The sequence below is a fragment of the Mirounga angustirostris genome, unplaced genomic scaffold (genome assembly GCF_029215605.1).
Source record: "Mirounga angustirostris isolate CCGP_5_RB_7025 unplaced genomic scaffold, mMirAng1.0.hap1 SCAF_7, whole genome shotgun sequence".
NCBI classification, from domain to species: domain Eukaryota; kingdom Metazoa; phylum Chordata; class Mammalia; order Carnivora; family Phocidae; genus Mirounga; species Mirounga angustirostris.
This window is the reverse complement of record NW_026991715.1, coordinates 133,305,238-133,327,483: the sequence shown is the minus strand read 5'-3', so window position 1 is coordinate 133,327,483 and position 22,246 is coordinate 133,305,238. Positions and strand designations below refer to the sequence as shown.

Below are 22,246 nucleotides of genomic sequence, written 5' to 3'. Positions count from 1 at the left end.
ACTGCATGTAAGAATAGCCAATATTTTGACTTCTAAATCTAAATTTTCCTATTTTTGAACTTTATTTAAATGCAATCATGCTCCATTTTCATTTCTGTGCCTGGCATCTGGCTTCTTTCAGTATCATTATTTTTATTGTTATTATTATCTGAATGCAGTGCAATCAATAAATATTCAAATTGCTTTAACATTTGCCTTTTATAAATTATATTACTATAAACATGCCTGTGTATGTCTTGTTGGTAACATGTACACATTTCTTTTGGAGAAATATATAGACATAGTTGAATCATAGATATGTCCATGTTTAGTTTTTTAAGATACTGTCAAATGATTTTCCAAAGCAGTTGTCCCAACTTAGACTCTAACCACCTATGTAAAAAGGGTTCCAGTTGCTTTATACCTTGATCAGTACTCAGTAATACCTATTATCTATATGTTAGTATTTATCTCTCAATTTAGCCATTTTGGTAATATGGTAAGTCCATATAGTATGTATGTTTTCAACCTATATATTTTTGTTCTGCTTGAGGACTAATTGTGTAACTATGTTTTTACATGATTATTTACCCAGTACCATTTATTGAAAATGTCTTAATTTACCCACTTTCCTATAAAGTTGTTTTGTCAAATTAAAAGTCTTAGAATTTAATATATCACTTTTGAATTTAATATATCATTTCTTTGTTCTATAGTCATGTCTTGAACCAATACCAAAATGTCTTAATTATTGGAACTTTATAGTAATTATTGGCATCTTATAGTTTAGATCCTGAAGTAAAAACTGTTTCAACTACATTTTGGTCCTTTGCATTTCTTTGTATTTTTAATAAGTTGTTCAATTGTTATTAAAGAAAAAAAAAAAGCTGCTGTTTTTTAACTGGATGCCAGACATTTTGTATGAGAAAATTTGGAAGCTATAAATGCTGTTACTCCCTACAGGAAGGATTCACCTCATCTCTGATAACCATCATGGACACAGATCACGTAGAAATAATCAGGACGTGTACCTAGTAAAGGCAAATTTGTAGACTAAAAACACCTCAGTCCATCTTCGGGTTTACCCCAGTCCTTAGATGTAGCTGTTGTCTCAACTTGGAACCTAGTTTTGATATTTATTGCTTATCCTTGACTGACACAGAACTTGGATTTTGCGTTGACCTTGATGCTATAAGAATACTAAAAAAAATCTTCACTGATATGGGTGCCTGGGCGGCTCAGGTGGTTAAGTGTCTTCCTTCAGTTCAGGTCATAATCCCAGAGTCCTGGGATTGAGCCCTACATCAGGCACCCTGCTCAGCGGGGAGTCTGCTTCTCCGTCTGCCACTCCCGCCGGCTCCTGTGCATGTGCTCGCTCTCGAAAAATAAATAAATAAATAAATAAATAAATAAATAAATAAATAAATAAATAAATAAATAAATAAAATATTTTTTAAAACATTGTCACTGACAGTTAAAACCATTAATTGGACAAAGAGAGTGTCATGTGGAGGTCTGTGTATGTCCTTTTTCTCTGGAACTTTGGTCCCTAACATTCTGACTGCTTTTATAATCCTAAAATGCAGTTTTTGTGGCTACAAGTCCATGAGATTGTCTAAAGCACTGCTTTCACTTCTATTAACACCCCAATGCCAAGCTTCTTAGACTTTTTGCCCAAGCCAAGCAACAGCAAATACTGAGGTAGGTTTAAAAGCAGGTGCAGAAAGTTGAGCTTGACTAACATAAATGACCCATTCTTTTCACATCTGGTTCTTCAAATCCTGGCTGGCCCAGCAGATCTCATATATCTTCAGACAGAAGATTGTTGTTTGCTCTTGTTCATGTTTAATCTTCTTTTCTAATTCTCACTGGGACTATTTTTTTGGCTACAAGCTACTCAAAATAGTGAAAATGACAAGTGTCTCATCTTTTCAAATGGAATCTATAATTTGCAAAATTTGGTAGACAGTGTAATAAATGGCAAGTGATTTTTGCAGATTTCACCAATAAAAAATCAGTCCGTTTGTTACTGAAGTCCTTAGATATTTCCTTCACTCTTAAATTTTTTATTTAAAAATACAATATATGTTTTTGATTCCTTCCCTGCTCCAAAAATATGCATCTTCCAAACTTGTTTTCTGATTTGTTTTAGGTCTAAGAATCTTAGTTCTATTTTACCAATATCTTTATATTTGTAATTTCATTAATATTTTTTTTTTTTTTACTTCTGGGGTTCTGGTTATTTGTAGATTTATGTCTGCTCTGAATTTTATATGCCTGCTGTTGTCTCTCTTATGATCTTTATCCTTTCCTTTTCTCTGTATTTTTAGAGTATATTTTTCCTTTGGTTTATAGGTTAGCTAGATCTCTCTATCTAATTTTTCCAAGATGGAAATTTTGTTATTAATTGTGCCTAGTCAGTGTCATATTTATAACATTTATTTATTTTTAAAAAAATTTTATTAGGTTATGTTAGTCACCATACATCATTGGTTTTTGATGTGGTGATCCAGGATCCATTGTTTTCGTATAACACCCAGTGCTCCATGCAGTACGTGCCCTCCTTAATACCCATCACCGGGCTAACCAATTCCCCCTCCACCCTCCCCTCTAAAACCCTGTTTGTTTCTCAGAGTCCATAGTCTCTCATGGTTCATCTCTCCCTCCAATCCCCCCCCCTCATTTTTCCCTTCCTTCTCCTAATGTCCTCCATGCTATTCCTTATGTTCCACAAATAAGTGAAACCATATGATAATTGACTTTCTCTGCTTGACCTATTTCACTTAACATAATCTCCTCCAGTCCCATCCATGTTGATGTAAAAGTTGGGAATTCATCCTTTCTGATGGCTGAGTAATATTCCATTGTATATATGGACCACATCTTCTTTATCCATTCATCTGTTGAAGGGCATCTCGGCTCTTGCCACAGTTTGGCTATTGCGGACATTGCTGCTATGAACACTGAGGGGCATATGGCCCTTCTTTTCACTACATCTGTGTCTTTGGGGTAAATACCCAGTAGTGAAATTGCTGGCTCATAGGGTAGCTCTATTTTTAAATTTTTGAGGAACCTCCACACTGTTTTCCAAAGTGGCTGTACCAACTTGCATTCCCACCAACAGTGTAAGAGGGTTCCCCTTTCTCCACATCCTCTCCAACATCTGGTTCTTCAAATCCTGGCCGGCCCAGCAGATCTCATATTGTTTCTCTCCCTGTCCATTTTTGCCATTCTAACTGGTGTAAGGTGGTATCTCAATGTGGTTTTGATTGGAATTTCCCTGATGGCTAATGATGATGAACATTGAATGCATGCAAGGTCTCTTGATATTTTAAACTGAAGTAGATGCATATAATCCATAATTATTTTCTAGCCAGTATAAACTATTTGTGTGTGTGGGCTGTGTGTGTGAGAGATGATCTAAACATGTTAAAATTCATCAATAGCTCGATAGTGTGAAAACAGCCACAATAATTTAGTTTTTAAATCACTTTATTGAGGTATGCTTGATATGTAAAAGCAGTATGTATTTAATGTATACAGTTAGATGAGTTTGAGGAGAAATATACATCTGTGAAACCATCAGCACCGTCAAGGTCATACACATATACATCATCCCCTAACGTTTCATCCTGCCCCCTTGAAATTACTATTTATTATTATTGGTGTTGTTTTTATTATTATTATATGTAGTTATAACACTTACCACAATATCTACCCTTTTAGTAAATTTTAGGAGTACAATAATTATTGTTAACTATAAACACTATATAGAAAATCAACAGAATTATTTATCTTGCATAACTGTAACTTTGTATTCTTTGACTATCAGCTCCCCATTTCCCCCTATTTGTCAAACATCTTTCTACTCTCTGTTTCTATGAATTTGACTATATTAGATTACACATATGCCCCAGTACACTCTGGTTATTTTAGTTTTAAATTTTATTTTAGTTATTGTAAACATCTTTAAAAATACAGAGTTAACAGGGTGCCTGGGTGGCTCAGTCATTAAGCATCACCTTCAGCTCAGGTCATGATCCCAGGGTCCTGGGATGGAGCCCGACATCAGACTCCCTGCTCGGCGGGAAACCTGCTTCTCCCTCTCCCACTCCCCCTGCTTGTGTTCCCTCTCCCGCTGTGTCTCTCTGTGTCAAATAAATAAATAAAGTTTTTAAAAAAATATATGGAGCTAAATCAACTCCAAGTATTATTTAACTAGGGACCTCTGTATATTAAATTATTAAATTATTAAATTCTAATAATTAGAATTTGTAAATTGAATAGAATTTATAGTCACTGAAAGGTAAAAATCTTCCATTTTCCTATGATTAGATGAGTGTTTAGCCATGTAAACTTCAAAACATAAAGTGATACTGTGAAATTATATCTTTTTAATACCAGATAAAATTCCAGCATTTATAGATCAAATATTTGGAAGAAACAGGAATAGATAGCATATCTGTAAGCATGTGATTTTTACTTTTTAAAAAAGAATTACAAGAGTTACTATTAGTAAAAAAGATTAGATTAGACTACCTAAATACCAGTGAAAAAATAAAGTTGAGGAAAGTGCTTAAGGTCCTGGAGCAACCTGCTGGTCAACAGCTTACTCTCACCTTAAATTACAACTTCAGTTCTTACCAAGTCAAGAGACTGCCTGCCTCATCTCCTTTTATTCCTTCTTCATTACAGGTATACATTCCTCTGTCACACTCTGTAAACCTACATCTAAAGATCCTAGATTGCAGATAAGCCTTCAAGAACTGAAGGGTGTCTTGTCACCCTAATGGAGCCTAGTTTACTTTGAGCATTGGAGTTTCTCGTTTATAAATTCAACCTATAAGACTTCTTTAGCCCCCAAAATACACATTGTTGAGTGGAAACATGATAATCACTAATGATTTAATTTGTTTAGTATTGAGGATACAAAATAGCAGCACTTCTAAGAAATAATTTACTTACCTATCTCTGGAGATAGAGAAAAAAAGGATCATCTAGAAGCAATTAGCTTAGAATTGAGAGAGACTGAGAGAGAGAGAGAGAGAGAGAGAAAGGAAAAGAAGGGGAAGATAAGCAGTAAGTGTAGAATAAAGAAGGAAGAAAAGCAAGCAGAAAAATGAAAGACAGACAAATCTCAAAGAAAAATATACTTGTATAAAAATTATTCAATTGTTATTTTAGTGAACTTTAAAAACCACCATGAGCATTTTTTATTTTTATTTTATAGGATTTTAATACAAATTACTCCTTGTCATTTATTATTGTTTATCATGCTGGTAGAGTTTGTGATTAAATATAATTCTTGATATAATTAAACACAATTTTAATGTTAAATCCATATATTAAATTGTCTTCCAAGTCTATATAAATAGGTTTATTTAACTTCTTCAGGAATAATCATTTAAAATGTGTGTATTTGGGTTAATTTCTCTACATAGAATGATATACAAGATTAAATTACTGATAGTTACAATATTTAATCACCAAAGTGGTTTTGTAGTTTGCTAGAATCATTAAAAACCAGGTAGATTTGTACCTAAGTTATATACTAAATTTAATAGGTCAATTAAGATATTATTTGATGTGTATATTAGCAAACAGAAATGAGTGTAATGTAAATGAACCTAAAAATGCTATTTATGAATAAGATAAAATTAGCAATGAAGGATTTAGATATAAAATATTTTTATATCTCATTTCTAAACATGGAGTTTAATTTTTAATAATTTTTTTGATTTAAATCAGTGTATAAGAATAGACATAACATAAATGCTTTCATTAGCCCATCACATTTATTATTTTGTGTTCTATAAGTTAGCTCTTCGTGCATAACAGTTATTCGACCCCAAACTTTTTGCCCCAAATCTAATGTCTTAAAACAACTACCATTTAGTTTATGAGTTTGTGGCTTGTCAATTTGTCTGGATTTGGCTGAGAATTTTTTCTGGTGTTTTGGAACTAAGCTCAATCTGTGTTGGTGCTCTGTTGTCTGTCAATAACATAACCATCTGCCAACAGGACATCAGATTGATGAAACAGGCTTACCCAGGCTTAATGACATAATGGTAGAAAGGTCTAAAATGTAACAAGAGAAATGCCTTTCAAAGCCCTGCTTGCCTTATGTTTTCCACTTTTCCTTTGTCCATGGTATTTCCCATGGCCAACCTCAGGGTTAGTATTACCAAAGGGCAAGAGTATAAAGAAAGGAACGACTTATGGCCATATTTGCATTTTACCATACCTGCTCTGTCTTACCTGAAAGTCCTCTCATGTCCCCACTGCCCTTAATTTGAACAAAAATGTGTTCCTCTAGGAGGGCATCTAAGTCTGCTTTCCAAAATTTTACTCAGATTCTGACAAACAACGACATCAATCTTATGTCATACTTAACCTCTCCAGATAGTCATGTGTAATGCTAAATGCAGAAGGGACATACAATTTACCATATTTATTATACAGTATTTCAAACTGATAAAAGTTACTGAGAATATTTTATTTATTTATTTATTTATTTATTTATTTATTTATTTATTTATTTTCATTTAAGACAGGCAATATTTTATTCAAACCCATCAGGGAAATGGACAGCTTGGGTCTGTAACAAAGTGGTATGTTTTAAAGCATAAGTTAGTAATTACATATGAGAGAATACACTGCTACATACAAATTAACTGATCAGAGCACAATTTTCGATGTTTAAAACAGAATATGCTTCCTTGTAAAAGCAGCACCTTTGTGACATTTTTTAATTAGCATTCCTCTCCTTCTTCACCCTCTCCTTCAACAAAATCCACCCCAGCCTCCTCATATTCCTTCTCAAGGGCAGCCATGTCCTCACGGGCCTCAGAAAACTCCCTTCCTCCATGCCCCACCCACATACCAGTGAACAAAGTCACACTTGGCATACATCAGGTCAAACTTGTGGTCCAGGCAAGCCCAGACCTCAGCAAAGGCAACACTGTTGCTCAGCATGCACACAACTCACTCTACTTTGGCCAGGGCTCCACCAGATGCCACAGTGGGAGGTGGGTAATTAATGCCAGTTTTGAAGCCTGTGGGGCACCAGTCCACAAACTGTATGGTATGCTTGGTCTTGATGGTGGCCATGGCAGCACTGACATCTTTGGGAACCACATCGCCATGGTACAACAAGCAGCAAGCCCCGTATTTACCATGGTGAGGGTCACATTTCACCATCTGGTTGGCTTGCTCTAAGCATGCATTGGTGATCTCTGCTACAGAAAGCTGTTCATAATAGACTTTCTCAGCAGAGAAGACAGGAACCCATGTGGCCAGAGGGAAGTGGATATGGGGATAGGTTACCAGGTTAGTCTGGAATTCTGTCAGATCAACATTCAGGGCTCCATCAAATCTGAGTGAAGCAGTGATGGAGAACATAATTTGACCTATCTATCTATCTATCTATCATCTATCTATCTATCTATCTATCTATCTATCTATCTATCTATCTAAATTTAACATATAATAAATTTAGCATTTTGAATCACTGGACAGTAGTAATATACAGTACTTTATATTTAACCCATTGCCTAACAATTTAAACAATTTCACTAAAGTTCATATAACAGTAATTTACTTAGAGAGCAAAGCCAAAAAAAAATATTAAAAAGAAGAATAGTGTCTTAGGGAAGTTTTTTTGGTATGAAGGCAAAAACTGTCAGATTACAAACTCTCACTAGAGAATGGTTTCCATTAAAAAAAAAAAACTACATGTCAAATTTACATGATTATTTTTCATACATGTTAAAAAGAAAATAATGTTCATAGCCAACAAATCAGTAATAAAAAGATAGCAGAATAGTGTATGTACAAAGATATTAAAAGGTAATTTATAGCAGAAGAAAAAATTGGTAAATAAACATGGGTAAAGAAGTGAAATGTGATGAAAAATAGAGACATTAAAATGATAGCATTCATTTTATACTAGTGTTTGAGTATCATTTTAGAAAATATTTAAAAATATATTGTTAAATATCAATAATGAGGAGAAAACACACTGTAACAGACTTGATGAGATTTCTAATTGTTAACATATGCCTTAAGGGGAATTTGGCAATATCTACTTTTTTTAAAGATTTTATTTATTTGAGAGAGAGAGAGAGCACAGAGGGAGAGGGAGAAGCAGACTTCCCACTGAGCAGAGAGCCCGCTGAGCAGAGAGCCCGATGCGGGGCTTGATCCCCGGACCCTGAGATCATGACCTGAAGCAAAGGCAGGTGCCCCAGTAATATCTATTTATTTATGGAATACACATAAACTTTGTAATTTCATGATTAAAATGTATCCTGTGTAAGTGTATGTATAAGTATTTCTCGAGATTCCACAGATTAATGTAGATCATACTCTGAATGAACAATTAATGTCATAATTTATAATAATAAATTCTAATAGTCTAATTGATTTAATTAATCATATTTTCACATATTGGAATACTACGTAGTAGGAGTATTTTTTGTAAAATCACATGCCCTTGCAGGTATGTGTATATAATAGGAAATATTGTAGAAGCATACCATGAACATGATTGAAAACTTATTTTGGGAGCAGTTCTTTTGCTGGGGAATTTCACTTTATATTATACTTTTTATGCTTTAAATATTTGTAAAATTTTTAAAGTTTTATTTTATGGTAATTGTGTTTTATACTTTATGTTAATGAGAATATGGAAAGCATTTATGATGCTGTGTTTACTGACTATAGAGAGATGGCCATTATATTTCTACCAGAGGTTAATAAAATATATATATATAGTGTATAGTATAAAACAATTACTTTAACCTTACACATTTCCCTAATTCTGTAGATCACTAAAGCAGATACTTCCAAATATAGAAGTGTCTACTTCTGAAAATAGCAATTTAACCTGATTCCATTCATATATAGTATCCCCTTCTTCCCTCTTCCTATTCAATTCCTTTTGAGCCCAGGTGAATTCTCAGAATCTTTATGCAAATCTAACTCCATTTATTACCAGATCTTTTATCTAAAATTACCAGATGTTCCTTTGGAAGCCATCACTTACACATTTACTCAATTGCCCATAGTACCAGGACCACTATTATGTAATGAATACTTGCCTAATATTTGCTTAAAACAATTTTTATTTTTTAGTGACTTAATCAGTACTTTCTTGTAAGCCCTACTGATGGTTATCCAACTAAGCATTAAAAATACAATATAGTTGGTTAATGCACAAGAATTATTGGAGAAAAATGATCAAATTTCAGGGTTAGGAATTTAGATAAAGTATCAAAATCATATCTGTACTTTATCAATTACTAATTAATAAGTAAGCCATGAAAATACAAGTCACATTCTATCAGAGTAATTCACAGGAATGTGAATATATATACATAATATTATTAGATTAAAAATCATTTGTAGAAAAGGGCAAAACTAAATTTACATAGTGATTTTCATCATAAAACTTTCCCTTTGAGTCCTGTCATCAACTAGGATAAAAATATATTGTTAAAAAAATTTATAAGCCAAAGGCTTAGGGTTCATGTAGTTTTAATTTCTGTCTCCATTTATTTCTGAATTACCTTCCTTTTTCTTCTCCTAATTCTCTTCTCTCTTATATCTATTTTCTATGGCCTCTTAACTATTATAAATGAAGAGAAGGAGATTCAAACAGTTATGTGCCTTATCCAAGGTCACAGACTTCAATATGTGCCAGAAATAAAGTGTAAATTCAAGCATGGTTAACTATAAAATTAGCAATTTATCTGATATTCAGGAAAGACTGATTATGGACAATGTTCATCTACTTATTAGAGAAATAATTAGGCTACAAGAGAAATATTAAGGCTATTTTTTCATACAAAACTTTTATATTTACTGTTTGTTTGAAATACTTGGAATACAGCAGTGGCCACACAGAGCCAAAAATACATATATTTCATATGTTTTTAGTTCTCATATTTAGGAAAGATTTTGTCACATTTTGTTTAACATATTAGAACCACTGTTGTTAAATCTCTCAAATAGGAATCTATAAAAAAAAAAAAATGTTATAGTACCTGGAGGTTCTAAGATACTTGCTAGTAACACTTTTTAAATCATTAGTTATTCATTAGATAATTTTAAAGTGCTTTTCCTTTTATTCCTGCAAAACCCATTTACAATTCCATTTTATAAAAATAAAGTCTTATAACTATTAAATCACTTTACTCTTGTAACAGATTTAAAGGGTAGTCAGTGGAAGAATGATTTTCTAATAAAATTAAGATTCAATGCTCTTAAGTTTCCATTTTTAGTATCTGTTGGTGCTGTCACTAAAATACCAGTCATTGGATGTCCCCATCAGCTTTTGTACATCCCTGCTACTACTGTTAGCCAACCAGAACTTAAAAGAGTACCCAAGACAAAGGAAAGAAACACATAAAACGTCTGCATCTCTCAAACTATGATTCTTTATTTCATAGTTTCTGTGGTCATAATTTTTTTAAAATTTCTGTAATGATCTAGGGGCAATAGTGTAGGTAGATGTATTTTGAACTTCTTGCACAACCTGTGGTCTTTTTTCCTAATTTTGGTTTGTTGATGATTTATATGGTTGGTTTATGCAGCATGCTATTAGTAAACAAACAAACAAAATCATAGTTGTGTGAAGGGCTGAGAAGATGAAAATAGAGAAAAATTGCCTTATATTTTTAGGTATTTGAAAATATTTCCTGGGAGTGATTCTCTTTTTAGTCAAGCAGGAAAGATCTTTCTCACTCCACAGTATTTTTTACCATAAGATATTGTATGACTATGAGTCATTTCTCTAATATCTATTTTACTAAAAATCAAGTGCATAAGCAAACCTTAAAGGAAGATGCATTATTGTAAATCTAAAAATAACAATAATAAAACAAAAATAGAACATTTCTAGGGTGTTTAAAATACCAGAAGAAAAGTGATATACCTGTCTAGTTAACTTAATTCTACTCCATATCTTTAGTTAGCATTTTCAAACTATTTCTAGTTTTATGTTTTGCACCTGCATGTAAATCACACTGTTATTCACCTGGACAGCTTCTTTTGGATGGCTTCCCAGATTGAAGCCATTTATGCACAAAATGTGTTTTTTTGGCAGGAGAAGTTCTAAGTGAAGTAAATAGTCTAGATTGGTCGGTACATAAAACCTACAATATACAGTTAGAAGGGAAGAGTTGGTACTGTAATTGTCCAGAAAGCAGTGCTTGGCATTGCAGAATGAACTATTTTTATTGGATCTCTCTATACTAAGAAGAAGACAACACTGTAGTTTTCATTTGGTAAATGGAATAAATCCAACACTTGTAATTTTCCATTCACTTGGAGATTCTTGCTGCCATTAGAATGATACTCCAAATTGATTTGTATTACTGCAGCTGAACCTTGCCAAGCTTTAGAAAAAAAAAAAAAAAGGTGCTTACTGACTTAGCTTTGCATTTATATATTATGAATATGCTGAAGCTTCTGTTTATGCAGGATAAGTGAGAAAGATTGTACAAATGATTAAGCTACTAATAAAGAGTTTTCACATGTTACATATTATAGTTAAGAGTAAAGACTTCAAACTGCATGCATTGAAATTCTTGCCCAAAAGGTAGAATTGTGTGTTCAAGAGCAGCTTATATGATCTCAGTAGAATTCAGGTTCATCCTTTATAACAAGCAAAAATATAGGACATGTCTAATACGGTATGTATGAGGGGAAAATGAGATAATAAATGGAAAGACCTAATAAATTATCAACAATGTGTGCTGCTGATTGTAGTAGTTGCATGTTAAAATTAATATTGTTAAATATTTTTCTATTCACATAAATCTTTTGAAGTTATCTTTATAATTATTTTATATATTTTATTTTATTGTATAGATAAAGAAACTACAATTCAGGAACACTTAGTGACGTTTCACTTGTCAAGTAGAAGAAGCAGACCCCAAACTACAAGTTCCTTTTTCTCTAATATGATTTAGCATAAGGGTAAACATTCAACATTTCATCCCTGCCCATTTTTTTTCCCCAAAAAAACCCCACACATTCTTTTAGGATCATGCCATTCCTTAGTTTATCACAGTGAGCATCAGTTATCATTCTTTAGTCTTACAGTAGAACTGAACTTTTTTATGTGTCCTGTATTTTGTTGATATGTTGTACAGGTTTCATGCCATATATTACCATACGCTTAATCTTAAATATGATGTTATCTAATCACATCTTTTCCATGAAGTAAACATTTATATATTTTATTTATATAAAATTTATTTTAATAACCAAAAAACTTGTGACTATTTGAACTTGTTAGAGTAATAGATAAAGGTGAGAAACACTGGACAGAGGACAGATTTAACTTACTGAGACATTGATAGTTTGTGATACTGAAAAGAAAGGAGCCTCTCATACAGTAAAACATAAATAATGGCAATAATAAAATTGGCTTTTTCCTACCAAACATATTTATTACTTTTATCATAAAAAGCAAGTTAATAAGCCTTATGAAATTGGAAACATGTTATCAGCAGAAAACTTATTTGAATCTATTAATATGAAAGGAATTTTTCTGAAACCTATTTGTACCCACTGAAAATTTTGCTCACTAAAAATGAGCTTATTTTCAGTATTTTCCAGGATTCAGTATATATTATTAAGTTGCCAAACTTAATTTAATCTACTCATTTACTTATTCAACACATATTTAAGTACATGCTTTGTGTATGACAAAATAAACATAGCTGTGACCAAAAGGAGCTTACAGTTTACTTGAGAAGATATCTATTGTGATGGTTATTGCTGTGTGTGTTAATATGACTGGACTAAAGGATGCCCAGATAGCTGGTAAACAAATTAATTCTGGGCATTTTTGTGAGGGTGTTTCTAGAAGAGATTAGCATTTGAATCAGTAGACGGACGGAGTAAAGATTTCCTTCACCAGTGCCTGTGGGCATCATCCAATTCATTTAGAGCTTGAGTAGAATGAAAAGGTAGAGGAAGGGTGAATGTTCTCCTTCTGCTTTTGCTTAGTATTTAATGAAAAGTGCTAATCTGGAAATGCAAGAGGTTCATCAAATTCCAAGTAGGATAAATTCAAAGACACCCTGAATTAATCACATTATACTCAAACTGTTGAGAGATTAAGAGACATTCTTGAAAATAAGAGGAAGATGACTGACTCTTCAGGTTCAAAAGATACTCAGTAAAATTAAGAGCTGACTTATCAGAAATAAGGAAGGCCAAATGTGATAGATGACATATTAAAATAACTGAAGGATACAGACTACCTGTGATGAATTTTATATCCAGCAAAATTATATGTCAAAAATTCAAGAGACTTTAAGTGATTCCTAGATACACTATTGAAAATACAATAAACCTCTTAGACCTAACAGGTGTCTATGGAACACTCTACCCAACAATGCAGAATACACATTTTTTTACAAATGCATATAAAACATTCTCTAGGCCATAGTTTAGGCCATGAGACAAGCCTTGGTAAATTAAAAAAAAAAAGTGAAAACATACCAAATATATTTTCCAAACATAGCATAATTAAATTAGAAATAAAAGCAGAAGGTAAGTTGGGAAATTCACAAATGTATGGAAATTAAAAAACAAGTTCCTAAATAAAGAGTGTTTCAAGGAAGAGACCACAAGGTATTCAGAAAAATAGTACTTTTTTTAGATGAATAAGAACAAAAATGTGACACGCCAATAGTTATGTGATACAACCTAAGCAATATTTTAAAGGGAAATTTGCAGAGATAAATACCTAAATTTAAAAAGATATAAATTCCACAATGTAACCAAAAACCTTAAGAAAGCTTAAGACTAAGATGACCAAATTAAACCCAACAGAAGAAAATAATAAAGATTATTAGATCACAAATAGGTAGAATAGATCATAGACAATTATTACATAATATCAATGAAACGAAAAGTTTCCTGTTTGAAAATATCAACAAATATGACAAACCTTTAACAAGAATGTCAAAAAAAAAGTGAACAATATCAGAAATGAAAGCAGATCATCACAACTAAATTGATAGAAATAGAATTGTAGAAAAATACTATAAAAACAGTATACAGACAAATTAACTAACTACGCATTAATGTACTACCAACCCTGATCCAGCCCTTTGTAAAAGGATTATACAACATGACCAAGTGGGATTTTATCTCAGCACTGCAAAGTTGGTCTAACATAGGAAAATCATTTAATGCAATACACGATAGTAGAGAATAAAGGAAAAAAATCATGATTATCTTAATAGATGCAGAAAAGCACATGATAAAATCCAACATGTTTTCATGATAAAAACACTAACCAAACTGGGCATAGAAGGCAATTTTCTCAACCAAAAAATCTGCTTCTCTGAATAAGCCACAACTAACATCACACATAATGGTGAAAGACTGAATGCTTCCCCAATAAGATGAGAAACAAGACCAAGATGTCTATTCTTGCCACTTATACTTAACATTATACTAGAGGTTTTATTCCGGGCCATTAGACCAGAAAAAGAGATGATAGTTATACCAATTGGAAATGAAGAAATAAAACTGTCTCCATAGATAACATGATCTAGTATATTGAAAATTTGAAGGAATTCACTAAAAACAAAACAAAATTTGAAGGAATTCACTAAAAACAACCCCCCCCCCCCCCAAACAAAAAGCAACAAATAAACAAAAACCCTACTAGAATTAACATACAAGTTTAGGGAGGTAAAAAAAAAATCAAGATCAATGTACAAAAATCAACAATCCTTTTTTTTTTTTTAAGATTTTATTTATTTATTTGAGACAGAGAGAATGAGAGACAGAGAGCATGAGAAGGAGGAGGGTCAGAGGGAGAAGCAGACTCCCCGCCGAGCAGGGAGCCCGATGTGGGACTCGATCCCGGGACTCCAGGATCATGACCTGAGCCGAAGGCAGCCGCTTAACCAGCTGAGCCACCCAGGCGCCCCAAAATCAACAATCCTTGACATTTCTTGGTTTGTAGATGCATACCCAATCTCTGCCTCCCATCTTCACACGGCCTTCCTCCCTGTGTCTCCATGTTCTCTCATCTTATTTCAAGGACACATCTTTGGAGTTAGGGCCCACCCTAATATGGTATGATTTCAACTTAATTGCCCTGCAAGACCCTATTTCAAATAAGGTCACATTCACAGGTACTGGGGGTTAGAACTTGAACATATTTTTTGAGAGACACAATTCCACTCACTAAGAAGCTAAATACTTTAAATTAGTTACCTAATTTAGTTGCACCAAAAGCAATAAAATTTCTAAGAATAAACTAAACCAGGAGTTGAAAGACTGGTACTCTCAGAACTATAAAATTCTGTTGAAAGAAATTGAAGAGGACACAAAGAAATGGAAAAACATCCCATGCTCATGGATTGGAAGACAAATATGGTTAAAATGTCTATACTATTCAAAGTAAGCTACACATTTAATGCAATCCCTATCAAAATACCACCAGCATTATTGACAGAGCTAGAACAAACATCCCGAAAATTTGTATGGAACCACAAAACACCCTGAATAGCCAAAGTAATCTTGAAAAAAAAAAAAAGAAAAGAAAAAGAAAAAAGCAGAGCTGGAGGCATCACAATTCTGGACTTCAAATTATATTAAAAGCTGTAGTGATCAAGACAGTATGGTACTGGCACAGAAACAGACAGATAGATCAATGGAACAGAATAGAAAACCTAGAAATGGACTCACAACTCTATGGTCAATGAATCTTTGACAAAGCAGGAAAGAATATCCAATGGATAAAAGACAGTCTCTTCAATAATGGTGTTAGGAAAACTGGACAGCCACATGCGAAAGAATGAAACTGGACCACTTTCTTACATCATAGACGAAAATAAACTCAAAATGGATTAAACACCTAAATGAGAGACACAAACCACCAAAATCCTAGAGGAGAACACAGGCCGTAACCTCTTTGACAGTGGCCATAACAACTTCTTACTAAATACATCTCTCAGGCAAGGGAAACAAAAGGAAAAATAAGCTATTGTGACTTTGTCAACCTAAAAAGCCCTGCCCAGTGGAGGAAACAATCAGCAAAACTAAAAGGCAACCTTCAGAATGGGAGAATGTATTTGCAAATGATGTATCTAATGAAAAGTTAGTATCCAAAATATATAAAGAAATTATCAAACTCAAAACCCAAAAAACAAATAATCCAGTTAAAAAATGGGCAAAAGACATGAATAGACATTTTGCCAAAGAAGACATCTAGATGGCTAACAGACATATGAAGAGGTGCTCCACATCACTCATTATCAGGGAAATACAAATCAAAACTACAATGAGATATCACCTCACACCTGTCAGAATGGATAAAATTTAACACAGCAAACAGCAGATGTTGACAAGGATGTGGAGAAAGGGGAACCCTCTTGCACTGTTGGTGGGAATGCAAACTGGTGCAGCTGCTCTGAAAAATATATGGAGGTTCCTCAAAAAATTAAAAATAGAATTACCCTATAATCCAGCATTTGTACTACTTGGTATTTACCCAAAGAATACAAAAATACAGATTCAAGGGGATACATGTACCCTGATGTTTATAGCAGCATTATTGGCAATAGCCACATTATGGAAAGAACCCAAATATCCATCAGCTGATGAATGGGTAAAGAAGTGGTGTATATGTACAATGGAAAATTACTCAGCCATCAAAAAGATTGAAATCTTGCCATTTGCAAGGACATGGATGGAGCTAGAGTATATTGTGCTAGGTGAAATAAATCAGTCAGAGAGACAAATACCCTATGATTTCACTCATATGTGAAATTTAAGAAACAAAACAGATGAACATAGGGGAGAAAAAGAGAGGTATTCCAGAAAACAGACTCTTAACTAACTATAGAGAACACACTGAGAATTACTGGAGAGGAGGTTAGAGGGGTATAGGTTAAATGGGCAACGGGTATTAAGGAGGGCACTTGATGTAATGAGCCCTGGGTTTTGTATGTAAGTGATGAATCACTAGATTCTGCACCTGAAACTAAATTGCACTGTTTGTTAACTAACTGGAATTTAAATAAAAACTTGAGAAAAAAAAAATCCATATATTGTAGGATTCCATTTACATGAAGTATCCTGAAGAGGCAAATTTGCTGACATGTGTAGATCAGTCGTTACCAGTGGCTGCAGGTAGTGGGGACTGGAGAGTAAGTGATAATGGGCAAAGGTTTCTTTTTGTGTTGATGAAAACTTTTTAAATGAGATGTTGTTGGTGGTCGAGCATTGTGAATATAGTAAAAACTATTGAATTGTACATTTTAAAATGTGAATTTTTGAAATATGAATTATTGCTCACATACCTTTCTCAACCTTTGGTTTGCCAATGCACTTTATTAATGAATGTTTGATGAATCAGAATTCTTCCTATTAATAGAGTTCAGTTTAGTATTTTTCATCATTGTGATTATTTTACTGTTTTATGTACTGTTTAAAAAATTGTTACCTATAGCATGATCAAATAGAAATACTCCTATGTTTTCTTCTAGAAGCTTTACAGATTCAGATTTTTTATTTAGGTCTGTGACCCATTTTGAATTAATTCTTTTTGAGACACAATGTAGAGTCAAGATTCAACATTTTTATAGACATCTAAATGTTTATTAATAAGATCATTTTCCACCTATAATACCATGTTTGTTACAAATCCAGTGATATATGTGTGTGGATCTATTTGAACAATTTTTTTCTATTCTATTCTTGTATTTGTTCATTCTCATGTCAATATCACAGTGTATCTTACATTTAACTTTATAGTATTTCCTTAAATATAGTATTATAAGTTCTCCAATTCTTCTATTTTCATTCAAGATGATCTCATCTAATGTTTATCACTTACAAGTTCTTGCCATTTCAAAAAAAGTTATGATTCATATGCTTAAATTCACATTGCTTAGAATCTATAGGTTAACTTGGAGAAACTTACATCTTAAAAATTTTGAGCTATCTCATTTTGTCTTCACAAAAGTCCAGAAAATTCCTAGCTTCATAAAATCACTAGGCAAGTCTTTCTTATTTTCTGAGTTTTTCTCTTTTTATTTGATGTGCGTTTTGTTTTATTTTTTTAAATTTTTTATTGTTATGTTAACCACCATACATTACATCATTAGTTTTTGATGCAGTGTTCCACAATTCATTGTTTGTATATAACACCCAGTGCTCCATGCAGAACGTGCCCTCTTTAATACCCATCACCAGGCTAACCCATCCTCCCACCTCCCTCTCCTCTAGAACCCTCAATTTGTTTTTCAGAGTCCATCGTCTCTCATGGTTCATCTACCCCTCCGATTTCCCCCCCTTCATTCTTCCCCTCCTGCTATCTTCTTTTTTTTTTTTTCTTAACATATATTGCATTATTTGTTTCAGAGGTACAGATCTGAGATTCAACAGTCTTGCACAATTCATAGCGCTTACCAGAGCACATACCCTCCCCAGTGTCTATCACCCAGTCACCCCATCCCTCCCACCCCACCCCCCACTCCAGCAACCCTCAGTTTGTTTCCTGAGATTAAGAATTCCTCATATTGGTGAGGTCATATGATACATGTCTTTCTCTATTTGACTTATTTCGCTCAGCATAATACCCTCCAGTTCCATCCACGTCGTTGCAAATGGCAAGATCTCATTCCTTTTGATGGTTGCATAATATTCCATTGTGTGTGTGTGTATATATATACCACATCTTCTTTATCCGTTCATCTGTCGATGTTTTAATCTGGTCTGGTACTTTTTATCTTTTATTTCACATTTAGACCATTTACATAAGAAGTTATTATTTTGACTGGGTTTAAGTCTCCCACTTGGTTATTTATCTGATTTGTTATTCCATAGTTTTGATTTAGAGCAGTTTTGGAATTCCTTTTTAACTCCTTAATGGCTTCTTAGCTAGCTTCTTTATTTTAATTTTTAATGGTTACTTAAGGGTTTACCATATGCATCTTTAACTTACAATAGCCAGCTTTAAATATTAAGCACTCCATGTATGCTACTGCACCACCTAGGCTTTCTAGTACTATCTTAAATATATGTAGTGAAATTGACCATCCTTGGCTTGCTCTTAACCTCAGTAAGAAGTAATTTAATATTTCAGTATTGAATATTATATTTAATGTAGATTATTTTTGTGTATATTCTTCATCAGAAAATGTCTCTTTAATTCCCAGTTTGAGTAATTTTTTAAACCCAGGATAAGTGTTGAATTTTATCAAATGATTTCCTGCATCAGAATAAATGATTATTTTTTCCTTTGTACTGTCATTTTAGTAAATTATATTCAGTGATTTCTAAGTGTCAAATTAGCTTACAGTTCACGAATAAACTTTAGTTATGATGTAGTATCCTTTTTAAATATTGCTGGATTTTATTTGCTAGTGTTGTTACTTAAAATTATTTGGTGTATTTTTGTGAGAAATATCACTTTGCAATTATCCTCACTTGTAGCACTCTTAAATTTTGGTGTCGAGTTCATTATTTATTAAATAAAGGAGTTTGGAAGTATTTTTGTATTTTATATTCTTTGAAAGGTTTTTTTTTATGAATTGTTGGTATGCATTCTCATTTAAGTGATACCATCTGTGGCTGGGGATTTCTTTTTGCATAAGTATTTTAAATTATGGATTCAAGTTTTTTAATATTCATAGTTCTATTCCAGTTATTTTAGTTCTGTTTGTGATAATGCTTGCAAATTTTATCAGGGAATTTATGATTTTATTTAATCTTTAAAATTTAATTGAGATAAACTTTTTCAGAATATCCAATTACTGTCTTTTGGATATCTATATTGTGTTAGTGATATCTATTTTAAAACTTTTTTTTGGGGCGCCTGGGTGGCTCAGATGGTTGGGCGTCTGCCTTCGGCTCGGGTCATGATCTCGGGGTCCTGGGATCGAGTCCCACATCGGGCTCCCTGCTCCTTGGGAGCCTGCTTCTCCCTCTGCCTCTCTCTCTCTCTGTCTCTCATGAATAAATAAATAAAATTAAAAAAAAAAAACAAACTTTTTTTTAAAGATTTTATTTATTTATTTATTTATTTATTTATTTATTTATTTATTTATTTAAGAGAGAGAGAGAGAGAGAGAGAGAGAGAGACAGCATGAGAGGGGAGCGGGCCAGAGGGAGAAGCAGGCTCCCTGCTGAGCCGGGAGCCTGATGTGGGACTCGATCCCAGGGTTCCGGGATCATGACCTGAGCCGAAGGCATTTGCTTAACCAACTGAGCCACCCAGGCACCCAGTGATATCTATTTTATGTATTTATACATTTATGTATTTATTTATTTTTTAGTGGTATCTCTTTTAAAAAAGAATTTTATGTGGGTTTTGAATTTTCATGTCTTTTAAGAGTTTATCCAATTTATTAATTTATTTGGAGATATAATCTTAGCTTTGTTTATTTGTATGGTTTCTAGTTTACTTATTCCTGCTCTTATCTTTACTATTAAATTTCTTACACATTTTGTGATCTAATTTAGTGCTCTTCACTTATGTCAATGCTTATATATTTTGAAGATACGTTATTAGTGTAGGGGACTTGATATGTTTTCATTGGGTGACTTCAGTCTTGATTTTTTGCGATACCCCTTGTGTTTAAATATGTTTGCTTGGTATTAATATAGCTAAGCCATTCTTTGGTTAGTTTTTAGTTGGTGTATCTTTTCCATATTCTCTTTTCATCCTGTCTGTGATTGATTGATTGATTATTTCTTTAAATTTTAGTGTGTTTCCTGTAAGCAGCACTGAATTAAGTCTTTTATCCAGTCTTTTAATCTTTGTCTTTTAACTAGACTACTTATTTTGATGCATTTATTATCATAAGTAGGTTTAAGTCCAGTCATTTGCTCTTGGTTTTCTCTTTGTTGAATCTGTAATTTGTTAATTTAATCCATCTTTCCTGGCATTTCTGTATTAATCAACAATTTCTATTTCTTGTTCTAGCTTTTTATTATCATTTAAGAGAAAGTAGTGGCAAAAAGATTTAGTCAAATGATGAAATTTATGTAAAGTGTCTTATGATCTCTAAGTGGACCACAGAATACACCACCCAAAATAGAACTAATTTGCTCTGTGGTTAAAAGTACATACTGTCACTTTCAACAAGTTTAACAATTAGTTATTAAATGAAATCCATGTTTCCATATTCTACTTAAATTATATCTGGATAGTGCAATCAAGTAAGTAGTTTATTAAAATGGTGAAGACTTATAAATATTTTAAATTATGATCCTTATAAAAAAGCCATTTGTCATGATAAGCACAAAAGCACACCACGATTTAGCGTTTGGCTATTTAAATGTCAAAATGTGAGCTCTGGAAAACTAAGTTATAGTTAAATATAGCACTACATTTTTAGTATTGACATACATTTTATAGATGATCTAGTTAAACTCATAACTTTTGTAGGGAAATTTGAGATCTTTGGGGGAACTTTTTTTGTTTCCAAGGATACATAGTTAGAAGCAAACTTCAGCCTAAAATTCAAGTCATGTATTGGCCTAATTCCAGCCGATAAAAAATTTTCAAATGGCATAACTCAGATATTGCTTTAAAGATATTTTATTTTCTAATACATGAAACCTCTGACCTAGAACAAAGTAACATAGTTTTTAAAAATTTCTTCTGAGTATTTCATGAAGTGCTGGGGACAGTTTTGTTTTTTTTTTTTTAAAGATTTTATTTATTTATTTGACAGAGAGAGACACAGCGAGAGAGGGAACACAAGCAGGGGGAGTGGGAGAAGGGGAAGCAGGCTTCCCACAGAGCAGGGAGCCTGATGCGGGACTCGATCCCAGGACCCTGGGATCATGACCTGAGCTGAAGGCAGTCGCTTAACCAACTGAGCCACCCAGGCACCCGGGACAGTTTTTTTGAAAAGCAAAACTTGAAAAATTTCTTTTCATGACTCTTCTTTGTTATGAAAAAATTAAAAAATATACCATTTTTGTACTTTTAACTTTATACAAACATCAGAGTACATACTAATTTTAAAGTTACAAGGGTTTGTTTTTAAATTATCAATTATTAAAAAAGAAGTTGAAGTACAATTCTGGTCATTTCCTAGGAGGTGCAGGAAAAAATTTACAACACATCTTTGAGAGATTATAAGATTTTTTTTAATTATTATTCTTGAAATTCACATTTACATTAGGTAAAATTGAAAAGTTTATTTGAGATTGTAGTGCATAAAGATTCCATATAAAAATGTCAAAATTTGGGCGCCTGGGTGGGTCAGTT

At 33.0% G+C, this 22,246-nt stretch overlaps 1 pseudogene; it reads right to left on the bottom strand.

Moving 5' to 3' along the window:
- Positions 1-6,731: 6,731 nt before the first annotated feature.
- The window catches only part of LOC123853512 (tubulin alpha chain-like), a 35,179-nt pseudogene continuing 19,664 nt past the window's right edge, over positions 6,732-22,246 (bottom strand).